Source organism: Myotis lucifugus, unplaced genomic scaffold, assembly GCF_000147115.1.
Source record: "Myotis lucifugus unplaced genomic scaffold, Myoluc2.0 scaffold_7, whole genome shotgun sequence".
NCBI lineage: Eukaryota > Metazoa > Chordata > Mammalia > Chiroptera > Vespertilionidae > Myotis > Myotis lucifugus.
The window spans coordinates 6,755,070-6,773,285 of NW_005871055.1; positions in this window are offsets into that span (position 1 = coordinate 6,755,070).

Sequence of the window (18,216 nt, forward strand, 5' to 3'; positions counted from 1 at the left end):
AGCCTTAGTCAGGTTTCTTAACCCTTTTAAAGTTCGGTTTCCACACCTGTCACAAGAGAATAATAGAAATTTATTAATTTCAAGGTCATTGTGAAGACTAAGATGATGTATCTAGAAGTACCCAGCACAGTGCCTGATCCAAAGCAGCCTCACAATAACTTGAGTCCAATGAGCACCTTGGTGGAAGGGTGATTATTTGGCAGTATGCTTCTTCTTCTGCTCCATGAAATATTTCCCCTACTGATATTCATGCTGTCATCCAGGGTCATGGAAGCAGAGGGCATGACAAGAGTGAACTTGGCTCCTGCTATGTTCTTACGGGTTAGTGTTCCTGATATTACCTAGAGGCCTGGCCTGGGAGTGAGGGTTGAAGGGCTAAGGAGTGCATACTGACATCAGTGGTGAGAATAGTGCCATAGACCTGCTATTGTGGTTTTGTTACCTTGGTCTCAGACTTGACTCCTTGTTCTAACTCTGTATTCAAAACTGCTCTATGTCACTCTCTTTTAAAAAATATTTTATTGCCAAAACCGATTTGGCTCAGTGGATAGAGCATCGGCCTGCGGACTGAAAGGTCCCAGGTTCGATTCCGGTCAAGAGCATGTACCTGGGTTGCGGGCACATCCCCAGTAGGAGATGTGCAGGAGGCGGCTGATCGATGTTTCTCTCTCATCGATGTTTCTAACTCTCTATCTCTCTCCCTTCCTCTCTGTAAAAAATCAATAAAATATATTTTTAAAAAATATATTTTATTAATTGAATTTATTGGGATGACACTGGTTTGAAAAACCATACAGGTTTCAAGTGTACAACTCAATAAAACATCAACTGCATGCTGCATCCTGTACCCATTAACCCCAAGCAAAGACTTTCAGCTCCCATTCCCCGCCCCTTTGCCCACCTCTACTTAGCCCCCACCCTTTTCCCTCTGGCTATCACCATACTGTTGTCTCTGTCTATGTCTTATACTAGTACATATGCTTTTTGGCTACTCCCTTCACTTTCTTTCATCTGGTCCTCCCACGCTCCTGCCCTCTGATAGCAGTCAGTCTGTTCCATGTATCCATGGTTCTATTTCTATTTTGTTCGTCAGTTTATTTTGTTCATTAGATTCCATATATAAGTGAGATCATATGGTATTTGTCTTTCTCTGACTGGCTTATTTTACTTAGTATAATAATCTCCAGTTCCATCCATGTTGTCCCAAAGGGTAAGATTTCCTTCATATTTACAGCCGAGTAGTATCGTGTAAATGTACAACAGTTTTTTCATTCACTCATCTCCTGATGGGCAGATCTTAGCTATTGTAAATTATGCTGCTGTGAACATAGCGGTGCATATATTCTTTCTGCTTGGTGTTTCAGGATTTGTAGGATATATTCCCAGAAGTGGGATCACTGGGTCAAATGGCAGTTCCATATTTAATTTTTTGAGGAAACTCAATACTGTTTTCCACAGTGGCTCCATCAGTCTGCATTCCCACCAGTAGTGCACGAGTGTTCCCTTCCCTCTACATCCTCGCCAGCACATGTTGTTTGTTGATTTGTTGATGATAGCCATTCTGGCAGGTGTGAGGTGATACCTCATTGTCCTTTTAATTTGTATCTCTCTAATGATTAGTGATGTTGAGCATTTTTTCATATGTCTATTGGCCACCCATATATCCTCTTTGGAGAAGTGTCTATTCAGGTCTTTTACCCATTTTTTAATTGGGTTGTTTGTCTTCCTGGTGTCACGTTGCATAAGTTATTTATGTATTTTGGAGATAAATCCCTCATCATATGTACTATTGGCAAATATGTTCTCCCATTCAGTGGTGATTCCCTTTTCATTTTGTTGATGTTTCCTTTGCTGTGCAATAGCTTCTTTGTTTGATGTAGTCTCATTTGTTTACTTTTTCTTTTGTTTCCCTTGCCTGAGGAAATATGAGCAAAAATATTGCTATAATAGATGTCTGAGTTTTTAGTGCCTATGTTTTCTTCTAGAATTTTTATGATTTTTATCTTGTGTAAGGTGTAAGTTGATGGCCTAGTTTCCTTTTTTTGCATGTACCTGTCCAATTTTCCCATCACCATAGAAGCATGAACAAACTATTGAACTTCAGAGGGAAGGCAGGGGAGGGTGGGTGGGAAAAGACCACTGACTTTGTATGCATATATGCATAACCTGTGGACACAGACAATGGGATTGTGAGGGCCTGGGGGTTAGGGGTGGTGAGGCCAAAAGTGGGCTGGAAGAGGTTAATGGGGGGAAAAGAATGACCTATGTAATACTTTTAACAATAAAGATAAAAAAAACAAAAACCTAAAACACCAGAATAAAAATAAAAATACTGATAATTGGCACCTGAAAAAAAAAAGATTTTCTTCATATACTTAGGTGCTTCTATGTTGGGTACATAGATATTTACAAGGGTTATATCCTCTTTTTAAACAAATATTGATTTTAAAGAGAGGAAGAGAGATAGGTAGGTAGATTGATAGATGTTGGATGGATAGATAGATAAATATTGATGTGAGAGAGAAACATCAATCAGCTGCCCCCTACATGCACCCCAATTGGGGATTGAACCCCCAAGCAGAGTATGTGCCCTGACCAGGAATTGAATCTGCCACCTTTGGTGTATGGGACAACACTCCAACTAACTGAGCCACACTGGCAAGGGAAAGGGTCATATCCTCTTGTTAAATTGATTTCTTTATTTATTATGTAGTGATCTTCTTTGTCTCTTTTATGGCCTTTGTTTTGAAGTCTATTTTGTCAGATATAAATATTGCTACCCCAGGTTCTTTTTTGTCTGCTTCCATTTGCATGAAGTATTTTTTCATTACTTTACTTTCAGTATGTGTGTATCTTTTGTTATGAGGTGGGTCTCTTGTAGACAGCATATATATGGGTCATGTTTTATTATCCTTTTAGCTATCCTATGTCTTTTGATTAGACCAGTGATGGCGAACCTATGACAAGCGTGTCAGAGGTGACACGTGAACTCATTTTTTTGGTTGGTTTTTCTTTGTTAAATGGCATTTAAATATATAAAATAAATATCAAAAATATAAGTCTTTGCTTTACTATGGTTGCAAATATCAAAAAATTTCTATATGTGACACGGTACCAGAGTTAAGTTAGGGTTTTTCAAAATGCTGACATGCTGAGCTCAAAAGGTTCGTCATCACTGGATTAGACCATTTAATTTGTTTACATTTAAGACTATTATTAGTAGGTACTTATTAATTGACATTTTATTCTTTATACCTATGTTCCTCTCTCTCTCTCTCTCTCTCTTTCTCTCTCTCTCTCTCTCTCTCTCTCTCTCTCTCTCCCTCTCTCTTTCTTCTTCTTCTTCTTCTTCTTCTTCTTCTTCTTCTTCTTCTTCTTCTTCTTCTTCTTAATCCCTTTAGCATTTCTTTCAATACAGGTTTGGTGGTAATGAACTCCTTCAGATTTTTTGGTCTGGGAAGTTCTTTACTTCACCTTAAATTTAAATGATAGCCCTGTTGGATAAAGTAGTCTTGGTTGTTGGTCCTGGCTTTTCATCACATTGAATATTTCATGCCAATCTCTCCTGGTCTGAAAATCAGCTGATAGCATTATGGGCACTCCCTTGTAGATAACTAACTGCTTCTCTCTTTGTCTTTAACTCTTGGCAGTTTAATTATGATGTGTCTCCGTGTGTGCCTCTTTGGATTTCTCTTGTTTGGGACTCTCTGAGCTTCCTGGACTTGTAAATCTATTTCTTTCACCAGGTAGGGAGAGTTTTCTGCAATTATTTCTTCAAATAGGTTTTCAATATCTTGCATGCTCTCTTCTCCTTCTGGCACACCCACAGTGCAAATGTTGGTACACTTGAAGTTGTCCCAGAGACTCCTTACACTATCTTCATATTTTTGGATGCTTTTTTCTTTTTGCTCTTCTGATTGGGTATTTTTTGCTTCCTCATATTCCAACTCACTGATTTGATTCTCAGCATCCTCTACTTTACTGTTGAATCCTTGTAAATTATCCTTTATTTCAGTTAGTGAATGCTTAATTTCTGACTAGTCCTTTTTCATATCTTTGATGTTCTCACTACAGTACTTGAAATTCTCACTAAGATCCTTAAAAGTCTCACTATGTCTCTTGAACCCCTCATTCATATCTTTAAGCTACCTTATAACTATTGTTTTGAACTCTGTATCTAGTAGTTTGCTTGCTTCCATTTCATTCAGTTATTTTTCTGGAGATTTCTTCTGTTCTTTCATTTGTAAGATGTTTCTTTGTCTTCACATTTTGGCTGCTTCACTGTGTTTGTTTCTATGTATTAGGTAGAGTTGCTATGTCTCCTGGAATTGGTAGAGTGGCCTTGTGTAGTTGGCGTCCTGTAGGGCCCAGTGGCTCAGCCTCTCCAGTCACCTGAGCTCGGCACTCTAGATGCACTCCTGTGTGTACAGTCTTGTTGTAGTTGAGCTTTAATTGCTGTGAGTGTCACTGGGAGGAAATGACCTCCAGGTTAATTGGCTGTGAGGACCAGCTGCAACTACAGTAGAAAAACTGCTGTGCAGGAGATACCCCTATGGAGCAGGACTTGCTTCAGTGGGGCTTTGGTGCTCACTGAGTCTTCCCCTTGAGTGTGTCACTTGTGGATGTGTAGAGTAGTAATCTGGTATGGTCTGAAGTTATCCACCAGGTGCATTGGTTCTGGGGCCTCCCAAGAGGTACAAAGTCAGTCACTGCCTGGGACCACCCAGCAAGAGCTACAGAGTTATCTGCAGATGGCTGCTACTTTTATTAGGCTTGGAAGGGCCTTGGCAAGGCCAAGTTGTGAAGCAAGGCAGGCTGGTACTAGTGCTGGGTCTTGGGCCTCTTATCGATAGGTATGGGGGATGCTGATGCCAGCTGCTGCTTGTTTGAGAGATTTTAGGAAAGTCTGAAGCCTGAGTTGGGACAGGCCATTCATATGGGGAAAAAATGCTGCAAACAGCTTGGGTGGGACTGCAAATTGGATGAATTGGGGTCTCATGGAATCACCAGGGTGTAGCAAACAGTGTGAACCAGGCTGATGGAGACTCATATATGGCTGCCAGTGAGCTCTGCGACAAGGGAGGTCTCAGCATAGGAACAATGACCCCTGTGAGCACCCCTGTCTGGGACAAAACCACCACCAAGTTCTTCTTTTCTGTATGTTCATGGATTCCCCCCACCCCACCCTAAGTTGCTACTCCAGCACTGGTGCTCAGAGGGACTGAGTCCTGGTATGTCTGTGTACTGGCCCTTTAGGAGAAACTGCCTGGGTCTACAGCAGCTTTCAAACCACTCAGCCACAATCCCCGCTGGTTTTTACAACTCAAAATTATGGTTATTTCTCTTCCCAGCTCTAGAATCCTAGGCTGGGGGTCTGGTGTGGGGCTGTGACCCCATGCTTCTCACAAGAGGCTTCTGCAGCAGAGATATCCCTCCGCATTGAGAAAAAGCACCACACATGAGTGTCAACCAGCCCATTCAGTGTCTCTGCCCTTCCTACCAGTCTCAATGTACTTTCTTCTTTACTTCTCTAGTTGTAGAACTTCTATTCAGCCAGATTTCAGGTGGTTCTGAATGATGGTTGTTCTATATTTTAGTTGTAATTTTGATGTGGTTGAAATACTGCTACTAGAAGCCCAAGGTAAATAAAGGCTTACTTTGAAAGAGTTTGTGAATATGGTTTCATCCTAGTGGGATTAACAAGAATCACAGAAGATCCATGAAGTTTTTAAGAGAATTAAATAGGCAGAAATACCACATGTTTGAATTGGAAGGGGCAGAGTCAATATAAAATGACAAGAGACCTTTGGATCATAAAGCTTCTGTAGGCAGGAAGCAAGCTAAGAAAATTATTCAGCAGAAAACAAGGGTTGCCTTTCACGAAAAAGAAAGAATGACCAAGAGCTCAGAGGCTGAAGCTGAGAGCTATGAAGACTCATTTTTAGGCCTTGTGTTTTAGTCAAGGAACTTGCAACATTTGCCCGGATGGGTTTTACTATAGGTTGGAGGCTCCTTTGTGTCTTCAGTTTTCCTCTCTTTTGAATGGGGTGGGGGTGGTTTATAGTAGTTACCCTATGCTTTTCCCACCATTGTATGTTAAGTGTGTGTGCAGATAACACATAACTTTTCTTTTTAGATCATAGGTGTTCAGATTGTGAAGAACTGTACCCAAGGAGCTCTACTCTAGGACACCAGAGGAGTCTCCTCCACACTGCAACCTGATGTAGTTAACAAGATCCTGCACTTCAAGCTGATGCCATTGAAGAATGAGATTTTGGGGGAGTCTTTGGAAGGGATGAGTTTATTTCACATTTGCAATATAAATGAGTTGCAGCCAAAGAGTGGAAAGAAATAAGCCTGACAGTCTTTGACATTCCCCTTTCAATGGATGGAGGCTAATTCTCCTCCCTTTGAATATGAGTCAAACAAAGTGAATTGCTTATAATAACAGAATCTGATAGACATGACAATGTGTGGTTTTTGAGGCTAGATAAAAATACTCCCATTTATACCTTGCTCTCTTGAGTTACTTACTTTGTTAAAAGCCAGAAACCAAATTTCAAGGACCCTCAAGCAGCCCTCTAAGAGCAACTGAAGTCTTCTGTCAACATCAAGCATTGACTTGGTAGCCAGGTAAGTAGACCTCCTTGGATGCAGGTCTCCAGCCCCAGTCATATCTTCAGATGACTGCAGCCCTGGCTGACATCTTATGGGAGATGTCTGCAATCTCATGGGAGACTCTGACCCAGAACCGCACAACTCAGCTGCTTCTGATTTCCTGATCTTGAGAAACTGTGATGTAATTAGTGTTTTTCATTTCTTTGAACCATTAACTTTTCTGGGAATTTGAAATACATGTATTGTTGATGAAGAAAATAAGTAATTATGTTGGTGTAATTGATGTAAGAAAAAGGAGCCTCAGGTATTACACTGGTGAATGCAAATGGCAATAATTGCAATGGTATATTTCATGTTAGAGAGCAGGCAAAGGAGGAAGAGGAGGAGGATGACGATGAAGAGGAGGAGGAGGAGTGCAAAGTTTCTTAAGTCTGTTCACAGGAATGACCTTGAAACATAAGTACCTTAAAAAAGAGATTGTGGTTTCTACATAAACAAATAAACTAGATCTCCTTGAAGAAATGACTAGTTCTAGATCTGGAGTAGAAAATGTTTAAGATGAATCTGGAGCATCTCATCACACCAGAAAGTAAGGATGCAATAAATAGAATACTAGAAAGGAATTGAAAGCAATGTGAAGAGGCTCTCATTGGCTGAAGACAGGGCAATTGGAGAATGATTAAGAATAACAACTGTCTGGCCAGCATGGTTCAGTGGTTGCACATCGACCTATAAACCAGGTATGGCTCGATTCCAGGTCAGGGCACATGCCCAGGTTGCAGGCTTGATCCCCAGTGTGGGGTGTGCAGGAGAGAGCCAATCAATGATTCTCTCTCATCATTAATGTTTCTATAACTCTTTCCCTCTCACTTCTTCTCTGAAGTAAATAGAAATATATATTTTAAGAAAAAAAGAATAACAACTATGTGGGGGCCCTGTCTAGAGTACACCTGATGTTCAAGGCCACTCTGAATGTAGGAATCCTAATCAGTGTGTTTAAGGCTAATTTGCTATAAGCAGGTGCAAAGGCAAGGACGCAGCAATCTATACACTGCGCAGGTGTGCCTTTCTGTAGCCCAAATACTGAGGTCACTATTTGGCATAAAGCCTCTTTTGTCTAAGTTAGTATAAGGTATGTTGTTGATCAGCTGGTGCGCTGCTTCTATTATGTTTGTATAGCTCTTATGTTGGGAGCTGTGTTGTAGGGAAGTTGTATTACTGACCAGCTGGTGCTGTCTGTTTTTGCTAGGATGGCTCCTGTGTTTGCTACTATGTTAGCTGAGGCTACTTCTATGTAGGACTAGACTGCTTTGTCTGATAAAAAATGTAGCAATGGCTACTTGGACTACAATACTATTAAAGACTCTCTTATACATCTACGACTTCTTATGACTTCTCCGTCCCTTACCCAGCATCCAAGGAGGTCCAGCCCCTGGCAGAGGGACTCGGACCCAACGGTTGTGTAGTGGAGCCATATTCAAAGAGTGAATACTCCATCAACTGGTGCAGCAAGTAGGGTCAAAGAGAAACTTACTCTCCAACAAACTGAAATGGATTAAAACACATCTAATTTGTTTAAATCTGTGCATTCGTAATGGTACTAGAAAAACTAATTAGTCCACTTTGGATCATGCTTGGCACTTAATTCGTTATATTGATACTGGCAAGTAAAGGGAATAAATTGGGCCCTTATTCTACTTTTCTTCATGAACTGGACCTCAGTATAATTGGTATTGTGTGCATCCTGGGAAGTCTACAACAGTGTTTACAAAGCATTCTTGCTAAAGTAACAAACATGAAGTCAGATCAAACTTCTAGATTTAGCTACCAATTTTTAGGAAATATAGGAAACAGGGGAACATGATAAATGACAACATGGAGATTCATTAGAAAAATCCAGGTTATAAGAAATTCTACAGGACAAATGACTAGGTTCTTTAACAAATAAATACATTGGAAAGAGAGACTGGGGGTGGGGAGAGAGAGAGAGAGAGAAAGAGAGAGAGAGAGAGAGAGAGAGAGAGGAAAATCATGTTTCAAATAATTTTTATAGGATGCCACGTCCAGTGTATATTAAACTAGGGAAATCGGGATATACAATTGTATTTATAGCCTGACCAGTGTGGCTCAGTTGGTTGAACATCTTCCCATGCACCAAAAGGTCACCAGTTTGATACCCGGTTTGAGAGCATGTGGAAGGCAACTGATTGATGTTTCTCTCTCATATCAATGTTTCTCTCTCTCTCCCTCTTCCTTCCTCTCTTTCTAAAATTAGTAAAAACATATTTTAAAAATTGTATTTATAAAACAAATCCACCTTATTTTTTAAAGAAACATACAGCATAAAAGAAAAAATACAAAAATAATAACAATGTCTATTTATTTATGGGTAGCAGGATTATTGGTAGTTTTAAAATATTTTATATTTCCCAAACCTGTTTTAACATGCAAATATTATTTTTATATTCACTGCATTATATCCCTTTTAGAATAAGAGTAAATAGATAAATTAGTAAAAATATGTGTACAGTCATGAAAAAAGCAGATTATTTAAAAACTGTTGTTGTTTTTCACATGGTGGCCCTGTGCTTCTGTCCATTGACATTTTGTTTCCTACAAGAACACTGACTGATTTCATTGGATTGTAATGTATTCGTGGGTGCTGTCTCTCTAGTAACAGGCATATAGTTTACTAAGGATTCTACAAGAAAGACAAGAATCCAAAGGCATGACCCAACCCTTTGAACTCTGTGATGGGTAGAGAAATTCTGTTAACCCTCATGCATCTGAATAATGAAGTCTGACTTTGGTAGATGAAAAACAGGAAAAGGAAACAAACAGCCTCAACATAGCCCAGGTTGGGTACAGATGGTCCAAGAGCAACAAGTTTATTCTGTAATGTTGCCAAGGCAACAGCAGCTGCTTCTGGCGTTATAGAGGGGTGGGGGAGGGGGAACCAGTAGAAATAAAGAGGCAGAATGATTCCGTAAATACTAGTATGTCCTAGGAAAATAGGAAAGAATAGTAAAATATCAGATATTGTCTGGGTGTACATACTTCCATAACACTTGAAGTGTCATCCATGAAAGGCAAATGGTATTTTTCATATTATAATCTACCTAGAACCAAATAGGAGCTCAGTGCCTCTTGTCATATTGTCACGTTCCCTTCCATGGCTCCAAACAGCAGTGGGAGATCTTTCTGATAGCTTCAGTCCCCTGAGTGTCAAAGCACATCAATGCTTTCTTGTGACAGTTACTGCTGCACCTATTCACATGGCTGAAAGATGCTTATGTTTGTACTGTGTCTGGACTGAGAGGAAAGGGACAGGATTGGTCTTCCTCCTCCGCCTCCCCTCCCCATGGCTCCAGCCTCCAGATCTTTTTATCTGCAAAGGAAGGTGATGAAGGGAGGGGAATGTGGCAGCGAGGAGGGAAGGGGAAGAGCAGGGAGTGTGCTAGAGATATTTTCGCTTAAGGGGCAGAGCCAACAGGCGACCTGCCCAGAAGGCAGCCTCTGTAGGACCACAGGGAGCCTGGGGAGAGCTAAGTCAGGGGCTGTTTAATCCGAGTTGGCACCCAGCTCCATGTCTAACAGGTCTTGGAAAGGGGTGGGAGCTGAAGATGAAGATAGAGATATGGACATAACCAGTGGGAGATGGGAAGCATCCAAATCATTCTCAATCTGGAGAAACTGAGAGCTCCGACGCACTGGCTCAGGGAAAGGCCTCTTTCCCCATTGAACCTCTTTTCATGTGTTCAGAAGCTCAGTCTCTGGGTAGTTTCCACCTGCATAGAAGTAAAGAGAATTTAGAGCCCTGCTTGTCCCTAATTTGAATTTTTTTTTCCAAATGCCAAACCACTTTTACAATAAGGCTGACGGCACAGAGGTCAAAGGCCTGACCTTGGGCATCAGGCAAGTCGAGTGAACCGGAGCTGAAGCCCAGGCTTGCCACTTAGAGTTTCTCATCCTATTGAGCTGGAGCCACATGTGCAAGGCTAGAGGCAGGTAGCAGCTGTTCCAGGCCTGGGGTCCTCCTCTGTCGGGGCGGGGGGGGGGGCGGGGGGGTGCTAACATCAAGCTCCGAATGTTGGGTTTGAATTTGGCAGAGCACTCAGAACATGACTGGTATTTGAACATGTCTTTGAAAAATGGGAAAAATGGAATTCACCTGTGCTTGCTTCTTGGACTTGAAAATTACACCAGATAAGGTAGAAACAGAGAGGGTGGAGGGAGCAAAGAGAGAGAGGGGATTTATTTTCAGGAATTGACTCATATAATTATGGAGGCTGGTGAGTTCAAAATCTGGAGGGCAGGCCAGCAGGCTGGGGGCCTCCAGAGAGAGTTTATGCTACAGTTCAAATCCATGGCAGTCTGGAGGCAGAATTTCCTCTCCCTCAGGGGATATTAGTCTTTTTCTATTATTGCCTTCAACTGATTAAATGAGGTCTACAATATGCAGGGTAATTTGCATCACTGAAGGTCTGCTAATTTAAATGTTAAGCTCATCAGAAAAAAAATACTTTCATAGAAATATCTAGTACCATGGCATAGCCAAGTACTGAGTACCGTGGCCTAGCCAAGTTGAAAGATATAATTAATCTTTACAAGGCCCCTTAGAGCACTGCCCAAACATTGGTCCTTCCTCACAAGTCAGTCACGGTGACCCCACAGAGTCGCTCACACAGCCAATTGGTTTCCACTAACGCAGTTACTGGCGCCACATCTGTGGAGTAGCTGGGGCCAGATTTCAGTTTTGTTTTGTTTGTGCTGCACCCTTCTACAGGAGAAAGTAAGAAAAAACACAACCTAATTTGTCAAAAAAGCAATTTCTATCACAGATCCTGTGGCTACAATGTCTTTATTCTAATTTTTTCAATATTATGTGCAAGAGGAAAATATTTAAAGGGCACATTAGACTGAGGACCAGAGGTTCAGCATGCTGCCCTGCCGTTTCGGCAAGTGTCCTAACCTGCCGAGAAGTAGCTAATCACACCTGTGCAAACAACGGAGCGCAGAGGATGTGCCAGGACAGTCTATGTGGAAGCGCAGAGGAATCTATTATACTCGGATCTGGAAGAGGATGGAAAGCGGAAACGTTGTTGGGGTAATCTAACTTGTTTTGAAGAGCAATGCTGTATAAACAGAAAGTGTTGCTGTTTTTTTAAATAGAAAGGAAGGAATGAGAAAAACAGGCTGTCTATCTCTGAGGCTGACACCTTGCTCCTTTCTCTCTTTCTTTCTCTTGAGCAAAAATTCACTATGTCTTGACAGCCCATCTCAGTGATTTCTCCCGTTTATGGCTGCCGGCCCATCTTTCTTTCTTTGGTGACACACGTGGTACTGAGCTCTTTCTATTCGTGGCTGTCAGGGAAGCAGCATGTCCTGGAAGGGAGTCCAGGGGCAAAGATGATCACAGGATTTGAAAAGGTGCCTCTCTTGGGTTTGGGGGAAGAGGCTTAGACACTGTTGCTAATGGTGTAAATCAGTACCATATCCTACAGTACAGTTTGGAAATGTATAACAAATGCCACAAAGCTGTATATGTACCTAGCAATTCCACGATAAAAAGTTTATCCTAACAAAGTAAGAGAAAAGTATGCAAAATGTAGGTATAAGGATATTCATTAGGGTCTACTTTTTTATCTTTAATTTCTTTATTGGTTAAGGTATTACAAATGTGTCCTCATCCCCCCATTAACCCCTAACCTCCCCCCCCCACACTCATGCTCTCATCCTCCTATTGTCCGTGTCCATTGGTTTGGCTTATATGCATGCATACAAGTCCTTTGGTTGATCTTTCCCCCTTACCCCCAACCTCCCCTACTTTCTCTCTGGGGATTGATAGTCTGATCCCTGTTTCTCTGTCTTTGGATCTGTCCCTGTTCATCAGTCTATGTTGTTCTCTATATTCCACAAATGAGTGAGATCATGTGGTATTTATCTTTCTCTGACTGGCTTATTTCACTTAGCATAATGCTCTCCAGTTCCATCCATGCTGTTGCAAATTACAAGAATTCCTTCTTTTTTACAGCAGCGTAGTATTCCATTGTGCAGATGTACCACAGTTTTTAATATTTATTATTATTATTATTAATTGTTATTGTTGAAAGTATTACAGATGTCCCCCTTTTTTCCCCATTGACCCCTTCTAGCCCCCACTCCCACCCCAGGCCTTGTCTACACTATTGTCTGTGCCCATGGGTTAGGCAAGATTTTGGTTGATCTCTTCCCACCCACCCATCCCCGCCTTCCTCTGAGATTCTACAGTCTGTTCCATGCTTCTATGTTTTTGGATCTATTTTGTTCATCAATTTATTTTGTTCATTAGATTCCACATATGAGTGAGATCATGCGATACTTATCTTTCTCTGACTGGCTTATTTCATTTAGCATAATACTCTCAAGGTCACTTCACTCTGTCTCAAAGAGTAAGAGATTCTACTCTTTTGCTGCTGCATAGTATTTCATGGTGTAAACGTACCACAGCTTTTTTATTCACTCATCTACTGACGGGCACTTGGGCTGTTTCCAGATCTTAGCTATTGTAAATTGTGCTGCTATGAACATAGGGGTGCATAATACTTTCTGATTGGTGTTCCAGGTTTCTTAGTATATGTTCCTAGAAGTGGGATGACTGGGTCAAATGGCAGTTCCATATTTAATTTTTTGAGGAGACTCCATAATGTTTTCCACAGTGGCTGCACCTGTCTGCATTCCCACCAGCAGTGTTCTAGGGTTCCCTTTTCTCCACATCCTCTCCAGCACTTGTTTGTTGATTTGCTGATGGTAGCCATTCTGACAGGTGTGAGGTGATACCTCATTGTCATTTTAATTTGATTGAATATTACTTAACCATTAAAAAATAATAATGTATGTGTGTGTGTATAAATAAATATATAAAGATAATTATGATATATTAAGGGGAAAAGTAGGTTACAAAATATTAAATATAGTGTTAATTCCATTAAAGAATAAGCACATATTAGTGAAATATTTTCTTAGTCTGATTTGGCCTCTATAATAGAATACTATAGACAAGGTGGCTTCTAAACAAGAGAAATTTATTTCTCACTAAAGTCCTGGTGCACAAATACATGCATCAGTAGGGTCCCTTGGCCTGGCCTGTGGGATTGGGCCAAAACAGGCTCTCCTAGATTGTGAGAGGGTGCAGACCAGGCTAAGGGACCCCACCTGTGCACGATTGGGGCCAGGGAGGGACTTGGGAGGTTGGCCAGCCGGGGAGGGACGGTGGGAGGGCTCCAGGGCATGTCCAGCCCTTCTCACTCAGTCCCAATCAGCCGGACCTCAGCAGTAAGCTAACCTACCAGTCAGAGTGTCTGCCCCCTGGTGGTCAGTGCAAGTCATAGCAAGCTGTTGAATGGCCTTAGCATATCATTAGCTATTACACTTTGATTGGTTGACTGGATGACTGGACAACCAGACACTTAGCATATTAGGCTTTTATTATATAGGAGCGTTCTGGAGGCTGAAAAGTCCAAGATCAAGGTGTGGGCACATTGGTGTCTGGTGAGGATCCACTTCCTGATTTCGAGATGGCAGTTTTTTCACTGTATCCTAGAGCCTCTTTTATGGCATGAATCCATTCATGAGAGCAGGGCCCAATCACCTCCTAAAAACCTCACCTCCAAATACCATGATATTAAAGGTTAATTAACATATGAATTTGAGTGGGTGTTGCGGGACACAAATATTCAATCTCTAGCAATTCATATACACCAAAATATTTACTGTGATTTTCTCTGGGCAGGAAAAATTTGGTTGATTGTTTTATTTCTTGTTACTTATCTGTGTTTTATATTTTTCTACATTGAGCATAAGATTACCTGTATAATTTTAAAAATAAGGAGAAAAATACCTTTCTCAGTTATTATTTGTTATTTTATAATCTTCCTAACTTTGATTAGAAGGGTGGGTGCTGTGTATTCTTGAGGCCCATCAGGACATTTTGGGAGAAAAATTGTTCTCAGCATTATCTCTGTTATTTTCTCTCTCCACTGGTATTTTAACATCAATGTTGATCATAACTGCTGAGATCGATTTTCTCTCTCCTGTAAAAAGAAAATCCTAGCAGATGTCAACAGTAGATAGCTCTTTCTGAAGAGTCTTGATCATGAACCAGAGCAAAGTAAAGCAGACATTTAGTTCCATAAGAGTCCCTGGGCCCCAGATTATCATAAAGACTGTATCTCTTTGAGGTTTGTCTACCTAAATTCATCGAGAAGGTTCTGCAGTTAATGGTGAAAACCAGAATCAGTAATATAAACAAAAGCAGCACTGAGAAACCTGACAGGTGTGTGCGTGCGCGTGTGTGTGTGTGTGTGTGTGTGTGTGTGTGTTTCCGTGAGTAGGGTTATTTTTCTTCCTCTTGGCAGACCATGAGATCTGTTATTTTTAGTGAATGTAATGGCAGGGCTTGAAATGATGCTATTTCTTGATAATGTTGAGATGCTTCACCCTGAGTGCTCATAGTGCAGATAACAGCCAGCACTTTTCAGATTGGATACTGCAGAAATGTCAGCATTCTAATGGTGTAGCCTCTTCTCTTGGACTGCTGACCTACAATCAGAGATTTAGTCTCCTGCCTGCACAAATGTTAAAACCGTGTGAGGAAGTCTCAGGCTTCTAGATCCTGAAACACAAAATAGAAGGCCAAAGGTCACGGTTTCTTAAAGAGCCAGCAAATAGTCACGATGCAGGGAGAAGGACTGAGGGTAGGAAGGCCACCATGCTGCTGCTATATTTGCAATGTCAGATCGTCTTTAGGAGGCTTAGGTGGCTGGCATTCTGATTGGCCTTTTCCCTCTCCCCATGCTCATGCAACAGTGGAGATGTAGGTCCTTCTCTTGCCACAGCTCGCCACCTTGGAGCACTGCTGGTCTTTACCTGCAACTCTCTCAGGGCATTTACCTCATCCTGCTTGTGTGGTAGTGATACACAAATACTTCTTAGACTCTTCCTAGATTGCAAACTCCCTGAGGGCACTGACAGCTTTCCAATTGGCTTGGCACTGACAATATACAGTACTTAGCAGATGTTGAGTAAAAAAAAAAAATCATTGAATGAGGGAATGAATGAATAGCAAGCACTAGTGACAGAGAGAACAAGTTCTCTTTAAGAAAAACAAAAGCCAATTTTTCAAGTTCAATGGATGTGTGTGATTTTCCGTTCTCAAGAAAGGAGCTGGCTCTGATATCCCTGACATCACCACTCTGATGCTCTCTTACTCTTCTCTTGCCAGCAGAAAAGGTGAACTTAGCCATGAAATCCGAAGGGCTCATTATTCAAGTTGCTACTCTCCATCTGGGACTCTGCCTACTCAATTCCTCTTTGCTCTCCACTGTTAACAAGCTGTCTGATGGTGAAACAGGCTTCGTCTTTCCCTTTACAATCGATTAAATGGGTCAGTCCATGGGTATTTATTATTTAACTATTAGGTACACAACACTGATAAGTACAATACTCATAGTTATAGACTTTTTGGGTTGAATGGGAAAGTAAAGTGGTTTTCATAGATTACAAGGACTAGTATAGATCATTTAATCCATCCCTTTTACACAACAGAGTGAACCAAACCATTCCAAGGCCACATTATCATCCTATTCCTCCTCCTTTCCCTTCTCCTCCTTCTTCTTCTCCTCCTCCTCCAATCATCAGCCACAACCTTTACCAAACACCCTGTGTACAGGACACTGTGCCAAGTGTACTGTTAGATCAATATATGCACATCCACAGAACTATTTTTTTCATGATTTAGTTTTACATTGCAGACTGGAACAGAGGTTATAGCTTCATTTCTAATGTTATCCTAGTATTTTGTGACTACTTTGAAGGAAGGCTAACAGTATTAATGGAATATGCAACAGTTTGCTGGCCCCATGTCCCTTTCCCTCTCATAGGGTCCAAAGGGGGCATGGCTAGTGGCAAGCTCTGAGTGCTTTTATTAAAGGTGGCAATGGTGTTCCTGATGGAAGTTCCTGAGAGAGGGAGCTACCCCTCTAATTAGGTAGCACTCCTTCCTCGAGTTCTGGCAAAAAGTGTAAACTGCGTTATTTCATCATACACAACAGTCATTTCTTCCCTACTCATGCCCATATGTCTCTTCCCTGAAGAAACTACTTTTCCTTACTTCAGACTTAAATGGAGCCTCAGACATGCTCCAAATCATTGGGCCAAATCTGCCAGGAATCATAAAGGAAGAAAGTATTTCTAGGAGTGAATTATATATGGCAATGAATTCATACACTCTGTGTAGCTCTCATTTCCTTCCATTATGTTAATTCTTCCAACTCAATAACCTAATTCCCTGCCCCCCACCACACACATTTTTTTACCCCCTGGGAAAGAAGCTGATTGATGCTGAAATCAGGAGCCATCCAATTTTGTGATGGTCTAAGTACTCCAGGCAATTGCCCAGCAGCTGCCAGTGGCTGTCTCAAGCCCACACTAAAACCACCACGTTTCAGCAGGCTCATTTAGAGCTGCAAGCAGGTCGGTGGTGTGTATGAGGTGTGTGCATTTAGGAGTGTGTTTGTTTGCGGCCTCATGTCCTGGACAAATGCCAAGGTCAGGAAATCTATAGAGCGTTGTCCTAATAATTCCTCTTTGATCTGTTCAACCTGCCTTTTGTGTCGCTCAGGGAGGCCTGCTCCAGCCTGTTGGCATTGCTCCCTCACACAGTCCTGATTCAATGCTTATTTATTATTCAATTATTAGAGTTATTGGTTGTGCTCATGCCTTCTTACCCTCAGGGCGCATTTACAAATAGGGTAGGAAAACTCTACAGCAGCTTAATTTCTGTTATTATCAAGAAGTGCATACTTAATGTGAAACATTGCCTTTGTTTCATAAAGCTCTTATGGCGTATTTATCTTCTCCAACCCTGGTTTTCTTTTTAGAGGCTACCTACAAATGTATACATAAGTCTTCCATATAAAGTAGGTTAGTAGCAAGGGACTGGGCTAGTAGCCCAGAGCCCCAGCTGTTGGGGAAAGGGCCCTAAGGGAAAACCTGACCCCTGCGAGGTGAGACTGGCTCCTGGTTATGTCAACATCTGCTTAACAGACGGTTTCTATTCCTTTCCGGTCTTTCTCAGAAGCTTGCTTTCTCTCTTCAGTTTGTGGACAAACACATGTGCACACAAGCAGATGCACACAGACACGCACACAGAGCTGCAATATTGTAGCCGCCTACCTATAACAGAAAGAAGCATTAACCGTTTGCTGGGGACAAAGGGGACACATTTCATGTCATCTCAGCAGATCCTTTTCCGTGGACTCTTTCAGAGGCTCGAAGGGTCCTCGTGTCCTGCGCTGCTGCTTCCCCCGATGGGAAAGGAGGGCCTGGGATGTACGAAGCAACTGCACCTGGGGACGGTCTTGTCCTGTGCACACAGGAGGCCAAGGTTAGAGCGCCCATCCTGTTGCAGAACCACCCTCCTCCCTACCTGGGAATGAAAAGGGACCTAGGAGTTTAAGTTTTATTATTCTGACTATAAAATGTCATTGATTGTAAATAAAAACCCCACAGAGGAACACAAGAGTTCTGTCATTTATTCTTTTTCATTTCTCTGGTTGC